Raw genomic sequence first — 25,372 nt, forward strand, 5'->3', positions numbered from 1 at the left:
AGTGAATTTGGCTGTGTGGAATAATTGATTTTGCAAGACATTAGGACTCCGATAGACGCATGAGAGAGGTACTTGAGGTCAGTATGTTATAAGGATATTTGGCATGTAGATTAAAGCATCCCATCACCAACCTGGTAGGTGACCTGCACTACAGCACCCCTGACACTAACTAAATCAGATTTCGAGTTCATAACTTATCAAAGCGGTTGCCATTTGGTGGCAACTCCTTTATCGAAAGAAGACATCACATAACATTTCAGTCTTACATTTAATAAGCAAAGAATGTCAGGAGCGGGATTTGGACCCACGCCTCCAGGAGAGACTGCAACCTGAACGCAGCGCCTTAGACCGCTCGGCCATCCTGACACATTTGCGCTTGTTGATACAGAATCCACATGACAGGCTAGCAGATCAAGACACCTTTACAACTGATCAGATTGGCAGACTATTACACCTCTGCTTTACCAACACATATTCAGCTGAGATTCAAGAAGTCACTTTGATGAGTGATGAGACTTTTCTTCAACTATCTGATAAATGAATGTGACCAAGTTGCAGTACAGAAAGGAACTGACTTCTACTTCACATCTAAAGCACATTTGTGAGATTTGAGGTTTAGAGCTATGTATTTTTGCAGGCTGAGATCCAGTTGGTGAAGGAACTTGTAATGGATGTCTGTGAAGGTTCTCAGTCATCCAGGTCATTGTAGTCTAAGGAGCTTGGAAACTTCTTTAAACTTCTTTAAGTTGCTTGAAGACGTTTCACCTCTCATCCGAGAAACTTCTTCAGTTCTAGGGTCAAATGGTGGAGTGTCCCAGATGTAAGGCCTGTGGGAGTGTCCGCCCAAGAGGGACTATGGACCCTCTAATGATCCTCTCCCTAATGACACGAGCCAAAGTGTGAAAACGGGTGTAGGTCACAAGCAACCAAGGATTCGGGTGAGCTCATTGTGAAACCTAGCCCCAACCTATCATGTGATTTCCTGAGGTCAAATGGCCCAGGATGTGAGTGGGCGTTAAGGCTTCTGGGAAGGTATCTCAACACTGGATTATAGATGTCAGACAGTTGGTGCCCTATGCCACCACCTCTGTTCAAAGATGGTCATTCACAGTGGACATAGATGTAACGGAGCAGTCTGTATCTGCAGTGAATTTGGCTGTGTGGAATAATTGATTTTGCAAGACATTAGGACTCCGATAGACGCATGAGAGAGGTACTTGAGGTCAGTATGTTATAAGGATATTTGGCATGTAGATTAAAGCATCCCATTACCAACCTAGTAGGTGACCTGCACTACAGCACCCCTGACACTAACTAAATCAGATTTCGTGTTCATAACTTATCAAAGCAGTTGCCATTTGGTGGCAACTCCTTTATTGAAGGATGACATCACATAACACTTCAGTCTTACGTTTAATGAGCAAGGAATGTCAGGAGTGGGATTTGAACCCACGCCTCCAGGAGAGACTGCAACCTGAACGCAGCGCCTTAGACCGCTCGGCCATCCTGACACATTTTTGCGCTTGTTGATACAGAATCCACATGACAGGCTAGCAGATCAAGACACCTTTACAACTGATCAGATTGGCAGACTATTACACCTCTGCTTTACCAACACATATTCAGCTGAGATTCAAGAAGTCACTTTGATGAGTGATGAGACTTTTCTTCAGCTATCTGATAAATGAATGTGACCAAGTTGCAGTACAGAAAGGAACTGACTTCTACTTCACATCTAAAGCACATTTGTGAGATATGAGGTTTAGAGCTATGTATTTTTGCAGGCTGAGATCCAGTTGGTGAAGGAACTTGTAATGGATGTCTGTGAAGGTTCTCAGTCATCCAGGTCATTGTAGTCTAAGGAGCTTGGAAACTTCTTTAAACTTCTTTAAGTTGCTTGAAGACGTTTCACCTCTCATCCGAGAAACTTCTTCAGTTCTAGGGTCAAATGGTGGAGTGTCCCAGATGTAAGGCCTGTGGGAGTGTCCGCCCAAGAGGGACTGTGGACCCTCTAATGATCCTCTCCCTAATGACACGAGCCAATGTGTGTAAACGGGTGTAGGTCACAAGCAACCAAGGATTCGGGTGAGCTCATTGTGAAACCTAGCCCCAACCTATCATGTGATTTCCTGAGGTCAAATGGCCCAGGATGTGAGTGGGCGTTAAGGCTTCTGGGAAGGTATCTCAACACTGGATTATAGATGTCAGACAGTTGGTGCCCTATGCCACCACCTCTGTTCAAAGATGGTCATTCACAGTGGACATAGATGTAACGGAGCAGTCTGTATCTGCAGTGAATTTGGCTGTGTGGAATAATTGATTTTGCAAGACATTAGGACTCCGATAGACGCATGAGAGAGGTACTTGAGGTCAGTATGTTATAAGGATATTTGGCATGTAGATTAAAGCATCCCATCACCAACCTGGTAGGTGACCTGCACTACAGCACCCCTGACACTAACTAAATCAGATTTCGAGTTCATAACTTATCAAAGCGGTTGCCATTTGGTGGCAACTCCTTTATCGAAAGAAGACATCACATAACATTTCAGTCTTACATTTAATAAGCAAAGAATGTCAGGAGCGGGATTTGGACCCACGCCTCCAGGAGAGACTGCAACCTGAACGCAGCGCCTTAGACCGCTCGGCCATCCTGACACATTTGCGCTTGTTGATACAGAATCCACATGACAGGCTAGCAGATCAAGACACCTTTACAACTGATCAGATTGGCAGACTATTACACCTCTGCTTTACCAACACATATTCAGCTGAGATTCAAGAAGTCACTTTGATGAGTGATGAGACTTTTCTTCAACTATCTGATAAATGAATGTGACCAAGTTGCAGTACAGAAAGGAACTGACTTCTACTTCACATCTAAAGCACATTTGTGAGATTTGAGGTTTAGAGCTATGTATTTTTGCAGGCTGAGATCCAGTTGGTGAAGGAACTTGTAATGGATGTCTGTGAAGGTTCTCAGTCATCCAGGTCATTGTAGTCTAAGGAGCTTGGAAACTTCTTTAAACTTCTTTAAGTTGCTTGAAGACGTTTCACCTCTCATCCGAGAAACTTCTTCAGTTCTAGGGTCAAATGGTGGAGTGTCCCAGATGTAAGGCCTGTGGGAGTGTCCGCCCAAGAGGGACTATGGACCCTCTAATGATCCTCTCCCTAATGACACGAGCCAAAGTGTGAAAACGGGTGTAGGTCACAAGCAACCAAGGATTCGGGTGAGCTCATTGTGAAACCTAGCCCCAACCTATCATGTGATTTCCTGAGGTCAAATGGCCCAGGATGTGAGTGGGCGTTAAGGCTTCTGGGAAGGTATCTCAACACTGGATTATAGATGTCAGACAGTTGGTGCCCTATGCCACCACCTCTGTTCAAAGATGGTCATTCACAGTGGACATAGATGTAACGGAGCAGTCTGTATCTGCAGTGAATTTGGCTGTGTGGAATAATTGATTTTGCAAGACATTAGGACTCCGATAGACGCATGAGAGAGGTACTTGAGGTCAGTATGTTATAAGGATATTTGGCATGTAGATTAAAGCATCCCATCACCAACCTGGTAGGTGACCTGCACTACAGCACCCCTGACACTAACTAAATCAGATTTCGAGTTCATAACTTATCAAAGCGGTTGCCATTTGGTGGCAACTCCTTTATCGAAAGAAGACATCACATAACATTTCAGTCTTACATTTAATAAGCAAGGAATGTCAGGAGTGGGATTTGAACCCACGCCTCCAGGAGAGACTGCGACCTGAACGCAGCGCCTTAGACCGCTCGGCCATCCTGACACATTTTTGCACTTGTTGATACAGAATCCACATGACAAGGCAGATCAAGACACCTTTACAACTGATCAGATTGGCAGACTATTACACCTCTGCTTTACCAACACATATTCAGCTGAGATTCAAGAAGTCACTTTGATGAGTGATGAGACTTTTCTTCAACTATCTGATAAATGAATGTGACCAAGTTGCAGTACAGAAAGGAACTGACTTCTACTTCACATCTAAAGCACATTTGTGAGATTTGAGGTTTAGAGCTATGTATTTTTGCAGGCTGAGATCCAGTTGGTGAAGGAACTTGTAATGGATGTCTGTGAAGGTTCTCAGTCATCCAGGTCATTGTAGTCTAAGGAGCTTGGAAACTTCTTTAAACTTCTTTAAGTTTCTTGAAGACGTTTCACCTCTCATCCGAGAAACTTCTTCAGTTCTAGGGTCAAATGGTGGAGTGTCCCAGATGTAAGGCCTGTGGGAGTGTCCGCCCAAGAGGGACTATGGACCCTCTAATGATCCTCTCCCTAATGACACGAGCCAAAGTGTGAAAACGGGTGTAGGTCACAAGCAACCAAGGATTCGGGTGAGCTCATTGTGAAACCTAGCCCCAACCTATCATGTGATTTCCTGAGGTCAAATGGCCCAGGATGTGAGTGGGCGTTAAGGCTTCTGGGAAGGTATCTCAACACTGGATTATAGATGTCAGACAGTTGGTACACCTCTGTTCAAAGATGGTCATTCACAGTGGACATAGATGTAACGGAGCAGTCTGTATCTGCAGTGAATTTGGCTGTGTGGAATAATTGATTTTGCAAGACATTAGGACTCCGATAGACGCATGAGAGAGGTACTTGAGGTCAGTATGTTATAAGGATATTTGGCATGTAGATTAAAGCATCCCATCACCAACCTGGTAGGTGACCTGCACTACAGCACCCCTGACACTAACTAAATCAGATTTCGAGTTCATAACTTATCAAAGCGGTTGCCATTTGGTGGCAACTCCTTTATCGAAAGAAGACATCACATAACATTTCAGTCTTACATTTAATAAGCAAGGAATGTCAGGAGTGGGATTTCAACCCACGCCTCCAGGAGAGACTGCAACCTGAACGCAGCGCCTTAGACCGCTCGGCCATCCTGACACATTTGCGCTTGTTGATACAGAATCCACATGACAGGCTAGCAGATCAAGACACCTTTACAACTGATCAGATTGGCAGACTATTACACCTCTGCTTTACCAACACATATTCAGCTGAGATTCAAGAAGTCACTTTGATGAGTGATGAGACTTTTCTTCAACTATCTGATAAATTAATGTGACCAAGTTGCAGTACAGAAAGGAACTGACTTCTACTTCACATCTAAAGCACATTTGTGAGATTTGAGGTTTAGAGCTATGTATTTTTGCAGGCTGAGATCCAGTTGGTGAAGGAACTTGTAATGGATGTCTGTGAAGGTTCTCAGTCATCCAGGTCATTGTAGTCTAAGGAGCTTGGAAACTTCTTTAAACTTCTTTAAGTTTCTTGAAGACGTTTCACCTCTCATCCGAGAAACTTCTTCAGTTCTAGGGTCAAATGGTGGAGTGTCCCAGATGTAAGGCCTGTGGGAGTGTCCGCCCAAGAGGGACTATGGACCCTCTAATGATCCTCTCCCTAATGACACGAGCCAAAGTGTGAAAACGGGTGTAGGTCACAAGCAACCAAGGATTCGGGTGAGCTCATTGTGAAACCTAGCCCCAACCTATTATGTGATTTCCTGAGGTCAAATGGCCCAGGATGTGAGTGGGCGTTAAGGCTTCTGGGAAGGTATCTCAACACTGGATTATAGATGTCAGACAGTTGGTACACCTCTGTTCAAAGATGGTCATTCACAGTGGACATAGATGTAACGGAGCAGTCTGTATCTGCAGTGAATTTGGCTGTGTGGAATAATTGATTTTGCAAGACATTAGGACTCCGATAGACGCATGAGAGAGGTACTTGAGGTCAGTATGTTATAAGGATATTTGGCATGTAGATTAAAGCATCCCATCACCAACCTGGTAGGTGACCTGCACTACAGCACCCCTGACACTAACTAAATCAGATTTCGAGTTCATAACTTATCAAAGCGGTTGCCATTTGGTGGCAACTCCTTTATCGAAAGAAGACATCACATAACATTTCAGTCTTACATTTAATAAGCAAGGAATGTCAGGAGTGGGATTTCAACCCACGCCTCCAGGAGAGACTGCAACCTGAACGCAGCGCCTTAGACCGCTCGGCCATCCTGACACATTTGCGCTTGTTGATACAGAATCCACATGACAGGCTAGCAGATCAAGACACCTTTACAACTGATCAGATTGGCAGACTATTACACCTCTGCTTTACCAACACATATTCAGCTGAGATTCAAGAAGTCACTTTGATGAGTGATGAGACTTTTCTTCAACTATCTGATAAATGAATGTGACCAAGTTGCAGTACAGAAAGGAACTGACTTCTACTTCACATCTAAAGCACATTTGTGAGATTTGAGGTTTAGAGCTATGTATTTTTGCAGGCTGAGATCCAGTTGGTGAAGGAACTTGTAATGGATGTCTGTGAAGGTTCTCAGTCATCCAGGTCATTGTAGTCTAAGGAGCTTGGAAACTTCTTTAAACTTCTTTAAGTTGCTTGAAGACGTTTCACCTCTCATCCGAGAAACTTCTTCAGTTCTAGGGTCAAATGGTGGAGTGTCCCAGATGTAAGGCCTGTGGGAGTGTCCGCCCAAGAGGGACTATGGACCCTCTAATGATCCTCTCCCTAATGACACGAGCCAAAGTGTGAAAACGGGTGTAGGTCACAAGCAACCAAGGATTCGGGTGAGCTCATTGTGAAACCTAGCCCCAACCTATCATGTGATTTCCTGAGGTCAAATGGCCCAGGATGTGAGTGGGCGTTAAGGCTTCTGGGAAGGTATCTCAACACTGGATTATAGATGTCAGACAGTTGGTACACCTCTGTTCAAAGATGGTCATTCACAGTGGACATAGATGTAACGGAGCAGTCTGTATCTGCAGTGAATTTGGCTGTGTGGAATAATTGATTTTGCAAGACATTAGGACTCCGATAGACGCATGAGAGAGGTACTTGAGGTCAGTATGTTATAAGGATATTTGGCATGTAGATTAAAGCATCCCATCACCAACCTGGTAGGTGACCTGCACTACAGCACCCCCGACACTAACTAAATCAGATTTCGTGTTCATAACTTATCAAAGCAGTTGTCATTTGGTGGCAACTCCTTTATTGAAGGATGACATCACATAACACTTCAGTCTTATGTTTAATGAGCAAGGAATGTCAGGAGTGGGATTTGAACCCACGCCTCCAGGAGAGACTGCAACCTGAACGCAGCGCCTTAGACCGCTCGGCCATCCTGACACATTTTTGCGCTTGTTGATACAGAATCCACATGACAGGCTAGCAGATCAAGACACCTTTACAACTGATCAGATTGGCAGACTATTACACCTCTGCTTTACCAACACATATTCAGCTGAGATTCAAGAAGTCACTTTGATGAGTGATGAGACTTTTCTTCAGCTATCTGATAAATGAATGTGACCAAGTTGCAGTACAGAAAGGAACTGACTTCTACTTCACATCTAAAGCACATTTGTGAGATATGAGGTTTAGAGCTATGTATTTTTGCAGGCTGAGATCCAGTTGGTGAAGGAACTTGTAATGGATGTCTGTGAAGGTTCTCAGTCATCCAGGTCATTGTAGTCTAAGGAGCTTGGAAACTTCTTTAAACTTCTTTAAGTTGCTTGAAGACGTTTCACCTCTCATCCGAGAAACTTCTTCAGTTCTAGGGTCAAATGGTGGAGTGTCCCAGATGTAAGGCCTGTGGGAGTGTCCGCCCAAGAGGGACTGTGGACCCTCTAATGATCCTCTCCCTAATGACACGAGCCAATGTGTGTAAACGGGTGTAGGTCACAAGCAACCAAGGATTCGGGTGAGCTCATTGTGAAACCTAGCCCCAACCTATCATGTGATTTCCTGAGGTCAAATGGCCCAGGATGTGAGTGGGCGTTAAGGCTTCTGGGAAGGTATCTCAACACTGGATTATAGATGTCAGACAGTTGGTGCCCTATGCCACCACCTCTGTTCAAAGATGGTCATTCACAGTGGACATAGATGTAACGGAGCAGTCTGTATCTGCAGTGAATTTGGCTGTGTGGAATAATTGATTTTGCAAGACATTAGGACTCCGATAGACGCATGAGAGAGGTACTTGAGGTCAGTATGTTATAAGGATATTTGGCATGTAGATTAAAGCATCCCATCACCAACCTGGTAGGTGACCTGCACTACAGCACCCCTGACACTAACTAAATCAGATTTCGAGTTCATAACTTATCAAAGCGGTTGCCATTTGGTGGCAACTCCTTTATCGAAAGAAGACATCACATAACATTTCAGTCTTACATTTAATAAGCAAAGAATGTCAGGAGCGGGATTTGGACCCACGCCTCCAGGAGAGACTGCAACCTGAACGCAGCGCCTTAGACCGCTCGGCCATCCTGACACATTTGCGCTTGTTGATACAGAATCCACATGACAGGCTAGCAGATCAAGACACCTTTACAACTGATCAGATTGGCAGACTATTACACCTCTGCTTTACCAACACATATTCAGCTGAGATTCAAGAAGTCACTTTGATGAGTGATGAGACTTTTCTTCAACTATCTGATAAATGAATGTGACCAAGTTGCAGTACAGAAAGGAACTGACTTCTACTTCACATCTAAAGCACATTTGTGAGATTTGAGGTTTAGAGCTATGTATTTTTGCAGGCTGAGATCCAGTTGGTGAAGGAACTTGTAATGGATGTCTGTGAAGGTTCTCAGTCATCCAGGTCATTGTAGTCTAAGGAGCTTGGAAACTTCTTTAAACTTCTTTAAGTTGCTTGAAGACGTTTCACCTCTCATCCGAGAAACTTCTTCAGTTCTAGGGTCAAATGGTGGAGTGTCCCAGATGTAAGGCCTGTGGGAGTGTCCGCCCAAGAGGGACTATGGACCCTCTAATGATCCTCTCCCTAATGACACGAGCCAAAGTGTGAAAACGGGTGTAGGTCACAAGCAACCAAGGATTCGGGTGAGCTCATTGTGAAACCTAGCCCCAACCTATCATGTGATTTCCTGAGGTCAAATGGCCCAGGATGTGAGTGGGCGTTAAGGCTTCTGGGAAGGTATCTCAACACTGGATTATAGATGTCAGACAGTTGGTGCCCTATGCCACCACCTCTGTTCAAAGATGGTCATTCACAGTGGACATAGATGTAACGGAGCAGTCTGTATCTGCAGTGAATTTGGCTGTGTGGAATAATTGATTTTGCAAGACATTAGGACTCCGATAGACGCATGAGAGAGGTACTTGAGGTCAGTATGTTATAAGGATATTTGGCATGTAGATTAAAGCAGCCCATCACCAACCTGGTAGGTGACCTGCACTACAGCACCCCTGACACTAACTAAATCAGATTTCGAGTTCATAACTTATCAAAGCGGTTGCCATTTGGTGGCAACTCCTTTATCGAAAGAAGACATCACATAACATTTCAGTCTTACATTTAATAAGCAAAGAATGTCAGGAGCGGGATTTGGACCCACGCCTCCAGGAGAGACTGCAACCTGAACGCAGCGCCTTAGACCGCTCGGCCATCCTGACACATTTGCGCTTGTTGATACAGAATCCACATGACAGGCTAGCAGATCAAGACACCTTTACAACTGATCAGATTGGCAGACTATTACACCTCTGCTTTACCAACACATATTCAGCTGAGATTCAAGAAGTCACTTTGATGAGTGATGAGACTTTTCTTCAACTATCTGATAAATGAATGTGACCAAGTTGCAGTACAGAAAGGAACTGACTTCTACTTCACATCTAAAGCACATTTGTGAGATTTGAGGTTTAGAGCTATGTATTTTTGCAGGCTGAGATCCAGTTGGTGAAGGAACTTGTAATGGATGTCTGTGAAGGTTCTCAGTCATCCAGGTCATTGTAGTCTAAGGAGCTTGGAAACTTCTTTAAACTTCTTTAAGTTGCTTGAAGACGTTTCACCTCTCATCCGAGAAACTTCTTCAGTTCTAGGGTCAAATGGTGGAGTGTCCCAGATGTAAGGCCTGTGGGAGTGTCCGCCCAAGAGGGACTATGGACCCTCTAATGATCCTCTCCCTAATGACACGAGCCAAAGTGTGAAAACGGGTGTAGGTCACAAGCAACCAAGGATTCGGGTGAGCTCATTGTGAAACCTAGCCCCAACCTATCATGTGATTTCCTGAGGTCAAATGGCCCAGGATGTGAGTGGGCGTTAAGGCTTCTGGGAAGGTATCTCAACACTGGATTATAGATGTCAGACAGTTGGTGCCCTATGCCACCACCTCTGTTCAAAGATGGTCATTCACAGTGGACATAGATGTAACGGAGCAGTCTGTATCTGCAGTGAATTTGGCTGTGTGGAATAATTGATTTTGCAAGACATTAGGACTCCGATAGACGCATGAGAGAGGTACTTGAGGTCAGTATGTTATAAGGATATTTGGCATGTAGATTAAAGCATCCCATCACCAACCTGGTAGGTGACCTGCACTACAGCACCCCTGACACTAACTAAATCAGATTTCGAGTTCATAACTTATCAAAGCGGTTGCCATTTGGTGGCAACTCCTTTATCGAAAGAAGACATCACATAACATTTCAGTCTTACATTTAATAAGCAAGGAATGTCAGGAGTGGGATTTGAACCCACGCCTCCAGGAGAGACTGCGACCTGAACGCAGCGCCTTAGACCGCTCGGCCATCCTGACACATTTGCGCTTATTGATACAGAATCCACATGACAGGCTAGCAGATCAAGACACCTTTACAACTGATCAGATTGGCAGACTATTACACCTCTGCTTTACCAACACATATTCAGCTGAGATTCAAGAAGTCACTTTGATGAGTGATGAGACTTTTCTTCAACTATCTGATAAATGAATGTGACCAAGTTGCAGTACAGAAAGGAACTGACTTCTACTTCACATCTAAAGCACATTTGTGAGATTTGAGGTTTAGAGCTATGTATTTTTGCAGGCTGAGATCCAGTTGGTGAAGGAACTTGTAATGGATGTCTGTGAAGGTTCTCAGTCATCCAGGTCATTGTAGTCTAAGGAGCTTGGAAACTTCTTTAAACTTCTTTAAGTTTCTTGAAGACGTTTCACCTCTCATCCGAGAAACTTCTTCAGTTCTAGGGTCAAATGGTGGAGTGTCCCAGATGTAAGGCCTGTGGGAGTGTCCGCCCAAGAGGGACTATGGACCCTCTAATGATCCTCTCCCTAATGACACGAGCCAAAGTGTGAAAACGGGTGTAGGTCACAAGCAACCAAGGATTCGGGTGAGCTCATTGTGAAACCTAGCCCCAACCTATCATGTGATTTCCTGAGGTCAAATGGCCCAGGATGTGAGTGGGCGTTAAGGCTTCTGGGAAGGTATCTCAACACTGGATTATAGATGTCAGACAGTTGGTACACCTCTGTTCAAAGATGGTCATTCACAGTGGACATAGATGTAACGGAGCAGTCTGTATCTGCAGTGAATTTGGCTGTGTGGAATAATTGATTTTGCAAGACATTAGGACTCCGATAGACGCATGAGAGAGGTACTTGAGGTCAGTATGTTATAAGGATATTTGGCATGTAGATTAAAGCATCCCATCACCAACCTGGTAGGTGACCTGCACTACAGCACCCCTGACACTAACTAAATCAGATTTCGAGTTCATAACTTATCAAAGCGGTTGCCATTTGGTGGCAACTCCTTTATCGAAAGAAGACATCACATAACATTTCAGTCTTACCTTTAATAAGCAAGGAATGTCAGGAGTGGGATTTCAACCCACGCCTCCAGGAGAGACTGCAACCTGAACGCAGCGCCTTAGACCGCTCGGCCATCCTGACACATTTGCGCTTGTTGATACAGAATCCACATGACAGGCTAGCAGATCAAGACACCTTTACAACTGATCAGATTGGCAGACTATTACACCTCTGCTTTACCAACACATATTCAGCTGAGATTCAAGAAGTCACTTTGATGAGTGATGAGACTTTTCTTCAACTATCTGATAAATGAATGTGACCAAGTTGCAGTACAGAAAGGAACTGACTTCTACTTCACATCTAAAGCACATTTGTGAGATTTGAGGTTTAGAGCTATGTATTTTTGCAGGCTGAGATCCAGTTGGTGAAGGAACTTGTAATGGATGTCTGTGAAGGTTCTCAGTCATCCAGGTCATTGTAGTCTAAGGAGCTTGGAAACTTCTTTAAACTTCTTTAAGTTGCTTGAAGACGTTTCACCTCTCATCCGAGAAACTTCTTCAGTTCTAGGGTCAAATGGTGGAGTGTCCCAGATGTAAGGCCTGTGGGAGTGTCCGCCCAAGAGGGACTATGGACCCTCTAATGATCCTCTCCCTAATGACACGAGCCAAAGTGTGAAAACGGGTGTAGGTCACAAGCAACCAAGGATTCGGGTGAGCTCATTGTGAAACCTAGCCCCAACCTATCATGTGATTTCCTGAGGTCAAATGGCCCAGGATGTGAGTGGGCGTTAAGGCTTCTGGGAAGGTATCTCAACACTGGATTATAGATGTCAGACAGTTGGTACACCTCTGTTCAAAGATGGTCATTCACAGTGGACATAGATGTAACGGAGCAGTCTGTATCTGCAGTGAATTTGGCTGTGTGGAATAATTGATTTTGCAAGACATTAGGACTCCGATAGACGCATGAGAGAGGTACTTGAGGTCAGTATGTTATAAGGATATTTGGCATGTAGATTAAAGCATCCCATCACCAACCTGGTAGGTGACCTGCACTACAGCACCCCCGACACTAACTAAATCAGATTTCTTGTTCATAACTTATCAAAGCAGTTGTCATTTGGTGGCAACTCCTTTATTGAAGGATGACATCACATAACACTTCAGTCTTATGTTTAATGAGCAAGGAATGTCAGGAGTGGGATTTGAACCCACGCCTCCAGGAGAGACTGCAACCTGAACGCAGCGCCTTAGACCGCTCGGCCATCCTGACACTTTTGCGCTTGCTGATACAGAATCCACATGACAGGCTAGCAGATCAAGACACCTTTACAACTGATCAGATTGGCAGACTATTACACCTCTGCTTTACCAACACATATTCAGCTGAGATCAAGAAGTCACTTTGATGAGTGATGAGACTTTTCTTCAACTATCTGATAAATGAATGTGACCAAGTTGCAGTACAGAAAGGAACTGACTTCTACTTCACATCTAAAGCACATTTGTGAGATATGAGGTTTAGAGCTATGTATTTTTGCAGGCTGAGATCCAGTTGGTGAAGGAACTTGTAATGGATGTCTGTGAAGGTTCTCAGTCATCCAGGTCATTGTAGTCTAAGGAGCTTGGAAACTTCTTTAAACTTCTTTAAGTTGCTTGAAGACGTTTCACCTCTCATCCGAGAAACTTCTTCAGTTCTAGGGTCAAATGGTGGAGTGTCCCAGATGTAAGGCCTGTGGGAGTGTCCGCCCAAGAGGGACTATGGACCCTCTAATGATCCTCTCCCTAATGACACGAGCCAAAGTGTGAAAACGGGTGTAGGTCACAAGCAACCAAGGATTCGGGTGAGCTCATTGTGAAACCTAGCCCCAACCTATCATGTGATTTCCTGAGGTCAAATGGCCCAGGATGTGAGTGGGCGTTAAGGCTTCTGGGAAGGTATCTCAACACTGGATTATAGATGTCAGACAGTTGGTGCCCTATGCCACCACCTCTGTTCAAAGATGGTCATTCACAGTGGACATAGATGTAACGGAGCAGTCTGTATCTGCAGTGAATTTGGCTGTGTGGAATAATTGATTTTGCAAGACATTAGGACTCCGATAGACGCATGAGAGAGGTACTTGAGGTCAGTATGTTATAAGGATATTTGGCATGTAGATTAAAGCATCCCATTACCAACCTAGTAGGTGACCTGCACTACAGCACCCCTGACACTAACTAAATCAGATTTCGTGTTCATAACTTATCAAAGCAGTTGCCATTTGGTGGCAACTCCTTTATTGAAGGATGACATCACATAACACTCCAGTCTTACGTTTAATGAGCAAGGAATGTCAGGAGTGGGATTTGAACCCACGCCTCCAGGAGAGACTGCAACCTGAACGCAGCGCCTTAGACCGCTCGGCCATCCTGACACATTTTTGCGCTTGTTGATACAGAATCCACATGACAGGCTAGCAGATCAAGACACCTTTACAACTGATCAGATTGGCAGACTATTACACCTCTGCTTTACCAACACATATTCAGCTGAGATTCAAGAAGTCACTTTGATGAGTGATGAGACTTTTCTTCAGCTATCTGATAAATGAATGTGACCAAGTTGCAGTACAGAAAGGAACTGACTTCTACTTCACATCTAAAGCACATTTGTGAGATTTGAGGTTTAGAGCTATGTATTTTTGCAGGCTGAGATCCAGTTGGTGAAGGAACTTGTAATGGATGTCTGTGAAGGTTCTCAGTCATCCAGGTCATTGTAGTCTAAGGAGCTTGGAAACTTCTTTAAACTTCTTTAAGTTGCTTGAAGACGTTTCACCTCTCATCCGAGAAACTTCTTCAGTTCTAGGGTCAAATGGTGGAGTGTCCCAGATGTAAGGCCTGTGGGAGTGTCCGCCCAAGAGGGACTATGGACCCTCTAATGATCCTCTCCCTAATGACACGAGCCAAAGTGTGAAAACGGGTGTAGGTCACAAGCAACCAAGGATTCGGGTGAGCTCATTGTGAAACCTAGCCCCAACCTATCATGTGATTTCCTGAGGTCAAATGGCCCAGGATGTGAGTGGGCGTTAAGGCTTCTGGGAAGGTATCTCAACACTGGATTATAGATGTCAGACAGTTGGTACACCTCTGTTCAAAGATGGTCATTCACAGTGGACATAGATGTAACGGAGCAGTCTGTATCTGCAGTGAATTTGGCTGTGTGGAATAATTGATTTTGCAAGACATTAGGACTCCGATAGACGCATGAGAGAGGTACTTGAGGTCAGTATGTTATAAGGATATTTGGCATGTAGATTAAAGCATCCCATCACCAACCTGGTAGGTGACCTGCACTACAGCACCCCCGACACTAACTAAATCAGATTTCGTGTTCATAACTTATCAAAGCAGTTGTCATTTGGTGGCAACTCCTTTATTGAAGGATGACATCACATAACACTTCAGTCTTATGTTTAATGAGCAAGGAATGTCAGGAGTGGGATTTGAACCCACGCCTCCAGGAGAGACTGCAACCTGAACGCAGCGCCTTAGACCGCTCGGCCATCCTGACACTTTTGCGCTTGCTGATACAGAATCCACATGACAGGCTAGCAGATCAAGACACCTTTACAACTGATCAGATTGGCAGACTATTACACCTCTGCTTTACCAACACATATTCAGCTGAGATCAAGAAGTCACTTTGATGAGTGATGAGACTTTTCTTCAACTATCTGATAAATGAATGTGACCAAGTTGCAGTACAGAAAGGAACTGACTTCTACTTCACATCTAAAGCACATTTGTGAGATATGAGGTTTAGAGCTATGTATTTTTGCAGGCTGAGATCCAGTTGGTGAAGGAACTTGTAATGGATGTCTGTGAAGGTTCTCAGTCATCCAGGTCATTGTAGTCTAAGGAGCTTGGAAACTTCTTTAAACTTCTTTAAGTTGCTTGAAGACGTTTCACCTCTCATCCGAGAAACTTCTTCAGTTCTAGGGTCAAATGGTGGAGTGTCCCAGATGTAAGGCCTGTGGGAGTGTCCGCCCAAGAGGGACTATGGACCCTCTAATGATCCTCTCCCTAATGACACGAGCCAAAGTGTGAAAACGGGTGTAGGTCACAAGCAACCAAGGATTCGGGTGAGCTCATTGTGAAACCTAGCCCCAACCTATCATGTGATTTCCTGAGGTCAAATGGCCCAGGATGTGAGTGGGCGTTAAGGCTTCTGGGAAGGTATCTCAACACTGGATTATAGATGTCAGACAGTTGGTGCCCTATGCCACCACCTCTGTTCAAAGATGGTCATTCACAGTGGACATAGATGTAACGGAGCAGTCTGTATCTGCAGTGAATTTGGCTGTGTGGAATAATTGATTTTGCAAGACATTAGGACTCCGATAGACGCATGAGAGAGGTACTTGAGGTCAGTATGTTATAAGGATATTTGGCATGTAGATTAAAGCATCCCATTACCAACCTAGTAGGTGACCTGCACTACAGCACCCCTGACACTAACTAAATCAGATTTCGTGTTCATAACTTATCAAAGCAGTTGCCATTTGGTGGCAACTCCTTTATTGAAGGATGACATCACATAACACTTCAGTCTTACGTTTAATGAGCAAGGAATGTCAGGAGTGGGATTTGAACCCACGCCTCCAGGAGAGACTGCAACCTGAACGCAGCACCTTAGACCGCTCGGCCATCCTGACACATTTTTGCGCTTGTTGATACAGAATCCACATGACAGGCTAGCAGATCAAGACACCTTTACAACTGATCAGATTGGCAGACTATTACACCTCTGCTTTACCAACACATATTCAGCTGAGATTCAAGAAGTCACTTTGATGAGTGATGAGACTTTTCTTCAGCTATCTGATAAATGAATGTGACCAAGTTGCAGTACAGAAAGGAACTGACTTCTACTTCACATCTAAAGCACATTTGTGAGATTTGAGGTTTAGAGCTATGTATTTTTGCAGGCTGAGATCCAGTTGGTGAAGGAACTTGTAATGGATGTCTGTGAAGGTTCTCAGTCATCCAGGTCATTGTAGTCTAAGGAGCTTGGAAACTTCTTTAAACTTCTTTAAGTTGCTTGAAGACGTTTCACCTCTCATCCGAGAAACTTCTTCAGTTCTAGGGTCAAATGGTGGAGTGTCCCAGATGTAAGGCCTGTGGGAGTGTCCGCCCAAGAGGGACTATGGACCCTCTAATGATCCTCTCCCTAATGACACGAGCCAAAGTGTGAAAACGGGTGTAGGTCACAAGCAACCAAGGATTCGGGTGAGCTCATTGTGAAACCTAGCCCCAACCTATCATGTGATTTCCTGAGGTCAAATGGCCCAGGATGTGAGTGGGCGTTAAGGCTTCTGGGAAGGTATCTCAACACTGGATTATAGATGTCAGACAGTTGGTACACCTCTGTTCAAAGATGGTCATTCACAGTGGACATAGATGTAACGGAGCAGTCTGTATCTGCAGTGAATTTGGCTGTGTGGAATAATTGATTTTGCAAGACATTAGGACTCCGATAGACGCATGAGAGAGGTACTTGAGGTCAGTATGTTATAAGGATATTTGGCATGTAGATTAAAGCATCCCATCACCAACCTGGTAGGTGACCTGCACTACAGCACCCCTGACACTAACTAAATCAGATTTCGAGTTCATAACTTATCAAAGCAGTTGCCATTTGGTGGCAACTCCTTTATCGAAAGAAGACATCACATAACATTTCAGTCTTACATTTAATAAGCAAGGAATGTCAGGAGTGGGATTTGAACCCACGCCTCCAGGAGAGACTGCAACCTGAACGCAGCGCCTTAGACCGCTCGGCCATCCTGACACATTTGCGCTTGTTGATACAGAATCCACATGACAGGCTAGCAGATCAAGACACCTTTACAACTGATCAGATTGGCAGACTATTACACCTCTGCTTTACCAACACATATTCAGCTGAGATCAAGAAGTCACTTTGATGAGTGATGAGACTTTTCTTCAACTATCTGATAAATGAATGTGACCAAGTTGCAGTACAGAAAGGAACTGACTTCTACTTCACATCTAAAGCACATTTGTGAGATTTGAGGTTTAGAGCTATGTATTTTTGCAGGCTGAGATCCAGTTGGTGAAGGAACTTGTAATGGATGTCTGTGAAGGTTCTCAGTCATCCAGGTCATTGTAGTCTAAGGAGCTTGGAAACTTCTTTAAACTTCTTTAAGTTGCTTGAAGACGTTTCACCTCTCATCCGAGAAACTTCTTCAGTTCTAGGGTCAAATGGTGGAGTGTCCCAGATGTAAGGCCTGTGGGAGTGTCCGCCCAAGAGGGACTATGGACCCTCTAATGATCCTCTCCCTAATGACACGAGCCAAAGTGTGAAAACGGGTGTAGGTCACAAGCAACCAAGGATTCGGGTGAGCTCATTGTGAAACCTAGCCCCAACCTATCATGTGATTTCCTGAGGTCAAATGGCCCAGGATGTGAGTGGGCGTTAAGACTTCTGGGAAGGTATCTCAACACTGGATTATAGATGTCAGACAGTTGGTGCCCTATGCCACCACCTCTGTTCAAAGATGGTTATTCACAGTGGACATAGATGTAACGGAGCAGTCTGTATCTGCAGTGAATTTGGCTGTGTGGAATAATTGATTTTGCAAGACATTAGGACTCCGATAGACGCATGAGAGAGGTACTTGAGGTCAGTATCTTGCACACAGTATTTGGCATGTAGATTAAAGCATCCCATCACCAAGTTGGTAGGTGACCTGCACTACAGCACCCCCGACACTAACTAAACAAGATTTCAAGTTCATAACTTATCAAAGCAGTTGTCATTTGGTGGCAACTCCTTTATTGAAGGAAGACATCACATAAAATGACATTTCAGTCTTACTTTTAATTAGCAAGGGATTTCAGGAGTGGCATTTGAACCCACGCGGCGGCGCCTTAGACCGCTCAGCCATCCTGACATCCTGCCTTAAGCAAATCACCCGCTCACCCTCTCCTTTCCTTGCTGTGCTGAATCGTAGCATGAACGAATGCCGGCTGCATTTGAAGGAGTCGATGAATTGGGACAGCCTTTGTTGCCTGGCTGTGACGTAATCGGCTTTCAAATGCGGCCTCCGAAGGATGCAGCCGACGTTTTGGGACACAGCTACAGGGGTGAGTTGGCAACCAATGTTAAGGTGCATTACCGCCCCCTGGCTCACAGCTCTGTGGACATTTAAATATACATAAAAATATATATTTGACACATAAAAAAAATAAAATAAAATAAATGTTCCCTTTAGAAATCTTTTTTTTGCTCTATTTTGCTCCATAAAAATAGTTGTTTTTCTTTTTCAATCACTCATCTTAGCAGTAGGATATACATGAAAAAAGAAATATATTAAATTTGAGTGAAAATGTACATCCTTTGCACTCTCTGGGCAACTGACTCAGTGACTCAAATCACTCATAAGACCCGATTCACTTTGGTGAGTGACTCATTGAAACTCGATTCAGTAAAAAGAATTGAATTTACCATCACTACATGTGACGGTACAGAGCAGGGGAAGGCGGGGCTTGTTCCCTCCTAACCAGTAGGGGTGTTAAATATTCTCTTTGGGGTTTTATTCTTATATTTATATTATTTACCTTTTATTATTGATCTACTTTACCTCAACTCAGTGATTAACAGAGTAACGATGAATCACAATTAACAATAACAATGTTGTAGTGCATTACTGAGTCATGTAAACTCACAGGGTTACACAACCAATAAAGAATGCTTATTCTCAAATAATTGCAAATCCTCAGCCTCGGTAGCGGTTTTTGATACGGGCGACACGGGCAGTTGCCCGGGGCGGCATCGTGGTGGGGGGCGGCATCACAGGCATCGGCAAAAAATAAATAAAAAAATTGCTCGTACTCATGCTGCCCCGACATCAGCCAGCGCATAATGAGAATGGCATAGGCACTGATCGGTTTTCTATCGCCCTTTTGCTGGGAGTAAGGGCACCCTCCACTTGCGAGGTGCGCCTGTTGCTTGTTGCACAGGGAGGAGAGGGCGGGACGGCGGGGGATTCTGGGGGCCAAACAGGTTAGGACCGCCACTGCTCAGCCTGCAGGCAAAAAGAGCCAGGTCAGGCAGATGATGCATTTCCCCGCAGACACATTGGGGGGCGACAACGCTCCACCTGCAGTGCTGCAGGTCAGCCGGCTGGCTACTCACCTTGCTCATTGGCATGCTTTTGCCCCCTCTCTATGGGTGCTGAGAACTGTTGCAGTTTCTGAGGTTTGCATTCGAAGGTGTAGCCACGAAGACTGGTGCTGCCGTTTGGGTTGTCTCTTGCTCCTCGCACCTTTGTGAAATGTACTGAGGCAGCGTTAGAGAGAGTGGCATCCGCATCTTAACCTATCTAAACAACTGGGCCACCGCTCCAGAGAGCAGGTGGAAACACTGTTGTCGTTGGTTCTGTCACACACTAGGCACTGGGTTTTTCTGTCAAGTTTTAAAAAAAACGTGCTAATCCTGAATCAGCAGATTTCTTTTTATTGGTTTAGAAATACGCTCACTTTCAAGCCGCGAATGTTTGTTTGAGCACAGAGGGGCAGCATTTCATTGCTGCCTTGCTCAGTTTCAGCTGGGACCCAGATTGCATTTCCAAATGATATGATGATGCTTGTTAGGCATGATGGCAGCTATGATCATTGTAGTGCCACTAGGACTTTCAAATTTCACAAGGTTACATTCACACAAAGTTGTTATTTTTTTTTCTCATAATACTATTTATTAGCTATGCATCCCATTTTGCCTTTGAATACATTTTAGATTTTCATATACATCTATATTTTGTTTTGTTTTTTACAACTAGAGCAATGTCACCTGCCACACTGAATGACAGCCCTGAATTCCAAAAGTTTCCAGAGGAAAAACAAAAATATACTCAACTGATCAAGCTAGAAGTAGCTTATAATCATTAACTGTTTGTTGTTTTTACACATTTATGTTGTCATGTTTTTATCTCTTTAGCACCTCCTCTCACTCTCTCTATAAATCACAGTTAAAATTGGTTTTTGTGTGTTTTTAACATAGTGTAAGCTGATGAACTTTCTCTGCAAGAAGTTGTCATAATTTATGTTATTAGTACATTACATTCACTGCCCCGGAAAATGAAATAAAACCCCACGTCATGCACTGTCTCTGCAGTACAGTGTACATTTTTAGGACATCCTCAGGTCTCAGACAAAAAGCCATCAGGTCTCAGGTCTCAGAAATTCAGGTGTCAGGTCTCAAAAAAGTCAGGTCTCAAAAAGGTCAGGTCTCACGTGTCAGGTCTCAGAACACAAGCTATCAGACGGAGAGAAGCCTCCTTTGATATTAAGAACAAAATGTATTGTCCCTTAATAATCCTATTTAATCTGATCAGCATTTAGCATTTGACAAGAAAATTGCTGATGAATATAAACCTTGAGCAAAAGGACCTCTAGTGGTCAAATCCCTATACAGGTAAACGCTGCATTTGTGTTAATGACCAGTAAGAGCTTTAAATTTGTTTTTAAAACCAGAGCGACCCATAAAAATAGATCCAAGACTTAAAAATAAAGTATAAAATAAACTAATCAGGAAAAAAAAGGAGAAGACTAAAACACTGGCTTCCAATCACCAATATCACTTAAGTGCGCACAGTGCCACGGCCACTCAGCACAGTCACATTTGAAACAACAATAATCTGTTAAAAGCTACATAAATTATAACCCACTAAGTTTTAGCAGTTACCCTGGTATAGAAAAATGAAACAAACACACACCATTATTTATTGATTTTTTTTTTTATTAAGTAATGTTTTTTCAGTTGAAGCCATTTAAAGTCTATTTAATAATGCTGTGTTAGAACAGGCACTTTAAAGCTCTTTGTACTGTAAGGTTAAAACCCCACAGTATTAGAGAGAAAACCCCAGCAATCAAACGATCCCCTATGAGCAAGCACTAAGGCGACGGTGGGAAGGAAAAACTCCCTTTTAATAGGAAGAAACCTTCAGCAGAACCAGACTCAGGGAGGGGCAGCCTTCTGCTGTGACTGGCTGGGGGCATAATTGTGATGTAATTTTATGCTAAGGATACTGAATTTCATGTTTGTTTGTTAGAATTAGTGAATTACCATGATGACTATTTTAAGTATGATTATAAGTGCAAGTGCACCAATTACTGAAGTCATCCAAGAAATTATATCTAACCATCTTCTGATTGTAGGAATCAGGCCTGAATTAGCTCTATGGGGAAAGCTACGCTGAATAATTGCTGAAAGATGATTGAACAATGAGGTAAATGGTGCTCCACAAATATTAAGGATGTGCCTGGTGACAAAAATGACTCCTTGGCCCGCAAGCACAACTGGAGCTGTAATAAGGGAATTAAAACCTGAAAGATTTCTGTGAAGTCTGGAAACAGCAGGGTCTCCGTCCTCTCTTTGAAGAGTTCCTTGGACAATATTTGGTTCATTCTCTTCAGATCTGTTATCTGAAGCTGCAGGGAGACCAACATTGAATAAATCAATGCTGTAACTCTCACTGGTGGGAGAATCTTCATGTCCAAAGTTGTTTATAGAAACAGTGGTTTTAGGAACCTTAGCTGTTTCAGAGGTCACACTAGTGGGTGTGGTAACTGAGCTAAATGGTGCTCGACCAATATTAAGCAGGTGCCTAGAGATAAAAGCTTCTCTAAGGCCCACAGGCACATCTGGAACTCTACAAGAGGAATAGAGATTTGGAATATTTGAGGTAAATGGTGCTCGACCAATATTAAGCAGGTGCCTGGTGATGAAAGCTTCTCTAAGGCCCACAGGCACATCTGGAACTCTACAAGAGGAATAGAGATTTGGAATATTTGAGGTAAATGGTGCTCGACCAATATTAAGGAGGTGCCTGGTGATGAAAGCTTCTCTAAGGCCCACAGGCACATCTGGAACTCTACAAGAGGAATAGAGATTTGGAATATTTGAGGTAGATGGTGCTCGACCAATATTAAGGAGGTGCCTGGTGATGAAAGCTTCTCTAAGGCCCACAGGCACATCTGGAACTCTACAAGAGGAATAGAGATTTGGAATATTTGAGGTAGATGGTGCTCGACCAATATTAAGGAGGTGCCTGGTGATGAAAGCTTCTCTAAGGCCCACAGGCACATCTGGAACTCTACAAGAGGAATAGAGATTTGGAGCATTTGCTTGAACTCTGGAAGAAATAGTTTCTTCTTCCTTTGTTTGAAGACTGCCTGGGACAACATTTTGTTCATTATCTTCGGGTTCGTTATCTGAAGGTTCAGGAAGAATGGCATTTAATAAATCAGTGTTGTAACTCTCGCTGGCTGAAGACTTTTCATCTTCAGCGTTGTTCATATTAACACTGGTTGTAGGAATCTTAGTTGTTTCACTGGAGGGTGACTGTTCGTATTCAAAGTTGTTTACAGAAACACTCCGTGAAGGAACCTCAGTTGTTTCAGGGGTGGGTGACTTTTCCGTTTCACTAGTGGGTGAGGTAAATGGTGCTCGACCAATATTAAAAATGTGCCTGGTGACAAAAATGACTCCTCGCCCAACAGACTCAACTGGAGCTGTAATAATGGAAGACAGAGCTGAAAGATTTGTTTGAACTCTGGAAAAAAAAGTTTCTTTCTCCTCTCTTTGAAAACTTCCTTGGTCAGCGTTTTGTTCATTCTCTTCAGATTTGTTCATATCTGAAGGTTTGGGGAGGATGCCATTGAATAAATCAGTGCTGTAATTCTCACTGGTGGGAGACTCTTCATGTTCAAAGTTGTTTATACTGGTTTTAGGAGCCTCATCTATTTCAGAGGTGGTTGCCTGTTCATTTTCATAGGCGTTTACAGAAACACTGGTTTTAGGAACCTCAGACTGTTCATCTCTAGAAATAGATATCGGTAAGAAGAACCCATCAGGCTCTAAATAATATCTGTCAAGCACCTCAAAGCCGTCAGTATCTGAAGAATTTGTACGACTGAACACTGAGCGCCACATATTTGTAAACAGGGGAGATAGGGTTCAGTAGAGATAAACTATATGCTCTAACCTTTAGACGATTGTTAGAAGACTATAGAATCAGCGTTAATTTTGTTAAAATGTGCTTTCAACACTAGGTGTAGTAGAGTGCCTTACCTTGGGGGTATATATGAGCTCGCGTTCTGACGCGCGCTCTTATATACCCCCACGGCACGTGTGACGTCAAGGCACACGTGACGTGACCTCACAGTACACTTACTCTTTGAAATTCATTCGGTCACAAAACGTCTTGAATCTTCACGTTCATTAAGCTGCCCTTATTATTAACCTGCTGTTGTCGGGGAATGGCAACCCAGACAGGAAAAGACCCGGGGTGTATCCGCCCTTGAGATTACGGCCCCACTGTATTACTCGCACCCAGCGTCCAACCCGCCTAGCGACGGAGCGCCATCAAACAGCGGGCCCACGACGATCAACAAACGACGCTTTTTTAAATTTATTTATTTGTTTGTTTTCAAATTTTACAGCTTGCTCTCACATAGAAAGCTCAGGACTGGACGGCAGCGCTTGTCTAAAGAGCCATCCTGTTAACGTGGGGTGAAATTATACTGATCGGAGGTATTAAAGGTAACTGCTTTGTGTTTTTATTTCAGGAATGTAAGATTGCGGGAAGCCAAGTTAGCGTATAAGACATCAGCTACTAGATATTAGCTAAATAAATAACGGAGGACTTTACGGTATGGTGCTGTAACCGTGTGTTAATTTACTTGTTTGCGTGCACTGTACAGTTACATTCAGTTCTGTACATTATGCGCTACCGTTGCCTTTTAAGTATTTTGTTTTTTCTTAATTTACGACCCGACCGTCAACTTGGCGGATGGGGCTGTGAGCACACATGGCCTGTATTTTTGGCAGAGCAATTTTGTTTTAGCCCACTGACATTTTTACACGTGTGTTAGCAGAGATATGAAAATGCACAGGAAAATCTGACGTGCATGGCAAACTTAACCTTTCCTAAGGTTCCAATTAGTGGAAACAGAAGTCCAGAAAAATCTTTCCTGTCTCTCACGATGACTTTGCAGAGTTCCAGGAGAAATGCTAAAGCAAGGTAATTTATGTAAAGTCAAAATCACGCTCTCTCTCTCTCCCTCTTGCACTACACACATGCATAAAGTATTAAAAGTCAGTTTACTTGACTAATACATTAAGCCGTTTGAAAGCCTCCAAGACATCACTTTGACCATAAATCAGCTATCTGAACCTGCAAAGACTGCACACACACAGCAGTAAAGATTGATGCCTAGCTCCATTCTGTAAAGGATGCCTTAATCTGCCTCGTTTGCAAATGGTACAGCAAGTTCAAAAGATTGTCTTTAGTTTAATTTCTCAGTTTACAGTTGAAGTAACTAATATATTTTTCTTCTTCTGTTTTTTTTTAACCTTGTAGCTGTTATGAAGAAGCCCAGTTTTCCACATGTTGCAAGTCTCTAGTCGGATGCTGATGTTGGATGTGTGGAGCAGTGTGGCTGTTAACTGCAGATCATGGTCTGAAATGCAGAGAAGAATGTAATTGTAAGGTACACGAGGTTAAGAGTCTCCATGCTGTTCTGACTCTCTTTAAAGAGATGTAAATGTGTTATTCATGTAACATTGTTTCAATAGGAATAGGCAAATGTGTTACTAGAAAGCTACAGAGGCTGCAAAGGTTGCATTTCATATCATCACCACAGCAGTTGATTTAATTGATTTGGTT

General features: G+C 43.5%; 16 non-coding genes across 16 annotated transcripts; all 16 read right to left on the reverse strand.

Moving 5' to 3' along the window:
* Positions 1-283: 283 nt before the first annotated feature.
* Positions 284-366, reverse strand: trnal-cag (transfer RNA leucine (anticodon CAG)). The gene has a single exon. It is a non-coding gene; the product is annotated as a tRNA-Leu (tRNA).
* A 1,062-nt stretch (positions 367-1,428) lies between these two features.
* Positions 1,429-1,511, reverse strand: trnal-cag (transfer RNA leucine (anticodon CAG)). Its single transcript has one exon. It is a non-coding gene; the product is annotated as a tRNA-Leu (tRNA).
* A 1,064-nt stretch (positions 1,512-2,575) lies between these two features.
* Positions 2,576-2,658, reverse strand: trnal-cag (transfer RNA leucine (anticodon CAG)). Its single transcript has one exon. It is a non-coding gene; the product is annotated as a tRNA-Leu (tRNA).
* Positions 2,659-3,720: 1,062 nt separating this feature from the next.
* trnal-cag (transfer RNA leucine (anticodon CAG)) lies at positions 3,721-3,803 on the reverse strand. Its single transcript has one exon. It is a non-coding gene; the product is annotated as a tRNA-Leu (tRNA).
* Positions 3,804-4,853: 1,050 nt separating this feature from the next.
* trnal-cag (transfer RNA leucine (anticodon CAG)) lies at positions 4,854-4,936 on the reverse strand. Its single transcript has one exon. It is a non-coding gene; the product is annotated as a tRNA-Leu (tRNA).
* A 1,051-nt stretch (positions 4,937-5,987) lies between these two features.
* On the reverse strand, positions 5,988-6,070 carry trnal-cag (transfer RNA leucine (anticodon CAG)). The gene has a single exon. It is a non-coding gene; the product is annotated as a tRNA-Leu (tRNA).
* Positions 6,071-7,121: 1,051 nt separating this feature from the next.
* On the reverse strand, positions 7,122-7,204 carry trnal-cag (transfer RNA leucine (anticodon CAG)). The gene has a single exon. It is a non-coding gene; the product is annotated as a tRNA-Leu (tRNA).
* A 1,064-nt stretch (positions 7,205-8,268) lies between these two features.
* On the reverse strand, positions 8,269-8,351 carry trnal-cag (transfer RNA leucine (anticodon CAG)). Its single transcript has one exon. It is a non-coding gene; the product is annotated as a tRNA-Leu (tRNA).
* Positions 8,352-9,413: 1,062 nt separating this feature from the next.
* trnal-cag (transfer RNA leucine (anticodon CAG)) lies at positions 9,414-9,496 on the reverse strand. The gene has a single exon. It is a non-coding gene; the product is annotated as a tRNA-Leu (tRNA).
* Positions 9,497-10,558: 1,062 nt separating this feature from the next.
* On the reverse strand, positions 10,559-10,641 carry trnal-cag (transfer RNA leucine (anticodon CAG)). Its single transcript has one exon. It is a non-coding gene; the product is annotated as a tRNA-Leu (tRNA).
* Positions 10,642-11,692: 1,051 nt separating this feature from the next.
* trnal-cag (transfer RNA leucine (anticodon CAG)) lies at positions 11,693-11,775 on the reverse strand. Its single transcript has one exon. It is a non-coding gene; the product is annotated as a tRNA-Leu (tRNA).
* A 1,051-nt stretch (positions 11,776-12,826) lies between these two features.
* Positions 12,827-12,909, reverse strand: trnal-cag (transfer RNA leucine (anticodon CAG)). The gene has a single exon. It is a non-coding gene; the product is annotated as a tRNA-Leu (tRNA).
* A 1,061-nt stretch (positions 12,910-13,970) lies between these two features.
* trnal-cag (transfer RNA leucine (anticodon CAG)) lies at positions 13,971-14,053 on the reverse strand. The gene has a single exon. It is a non-coding gene; the product is annotated as a tRNA-Leu (tRNA).
* A 1,053-nt stretch (positions 14,054-15,106) lies between these two features.
* On the reverse strand, positions 15,107-15,189 carry trnal-cag (transfer RNA leucine (anticodon CAG)). Its single transcript has one exon. It is a non-coding gene; the product is annotated as a tRNA-Leu (tRNA).
* Positions 15,190-16,250: 1,061 nt separating this feature from the next.
* trnal-cag (transfer RNA leucine (anticodon CAG)) lies at positions 16,251-16,333 on the reverse strand. The gene has a single exon. It is a non-coding gene; the product is annotated as a tRNA-Leu (tRNA).
* Positions 16,334-17,386: 1,053 nt separating this feature from the next.
* Positions 17,387-17,469, reverse strand: trnal-cag (transfer RNA leucine (anticodon CAG)). The gene has a single exon. It is a non-coding gene; the product is annotated as a tRNA-Leu (tRNA).
* Between the last annotated feature and the right edge of the window lie 7,903 nt (positions 17,470-25,372).

This window comes from Perissodus microlepis, chromosome 8 (assembly GCF_051167445.1).
Source record: "Perissodus microlepis isolate ML-2025 ecotype Zambia chromosome 8, ASM5116744v1, whole genome shotgun sequence".
In the NCBI taxonomy this organism is placed as follows: Eukaryota; Metazoa; Chordata; class Actinopteri; order Cichliformes; family Cichlidae; genus Perissodus; species Perissodus microlepis.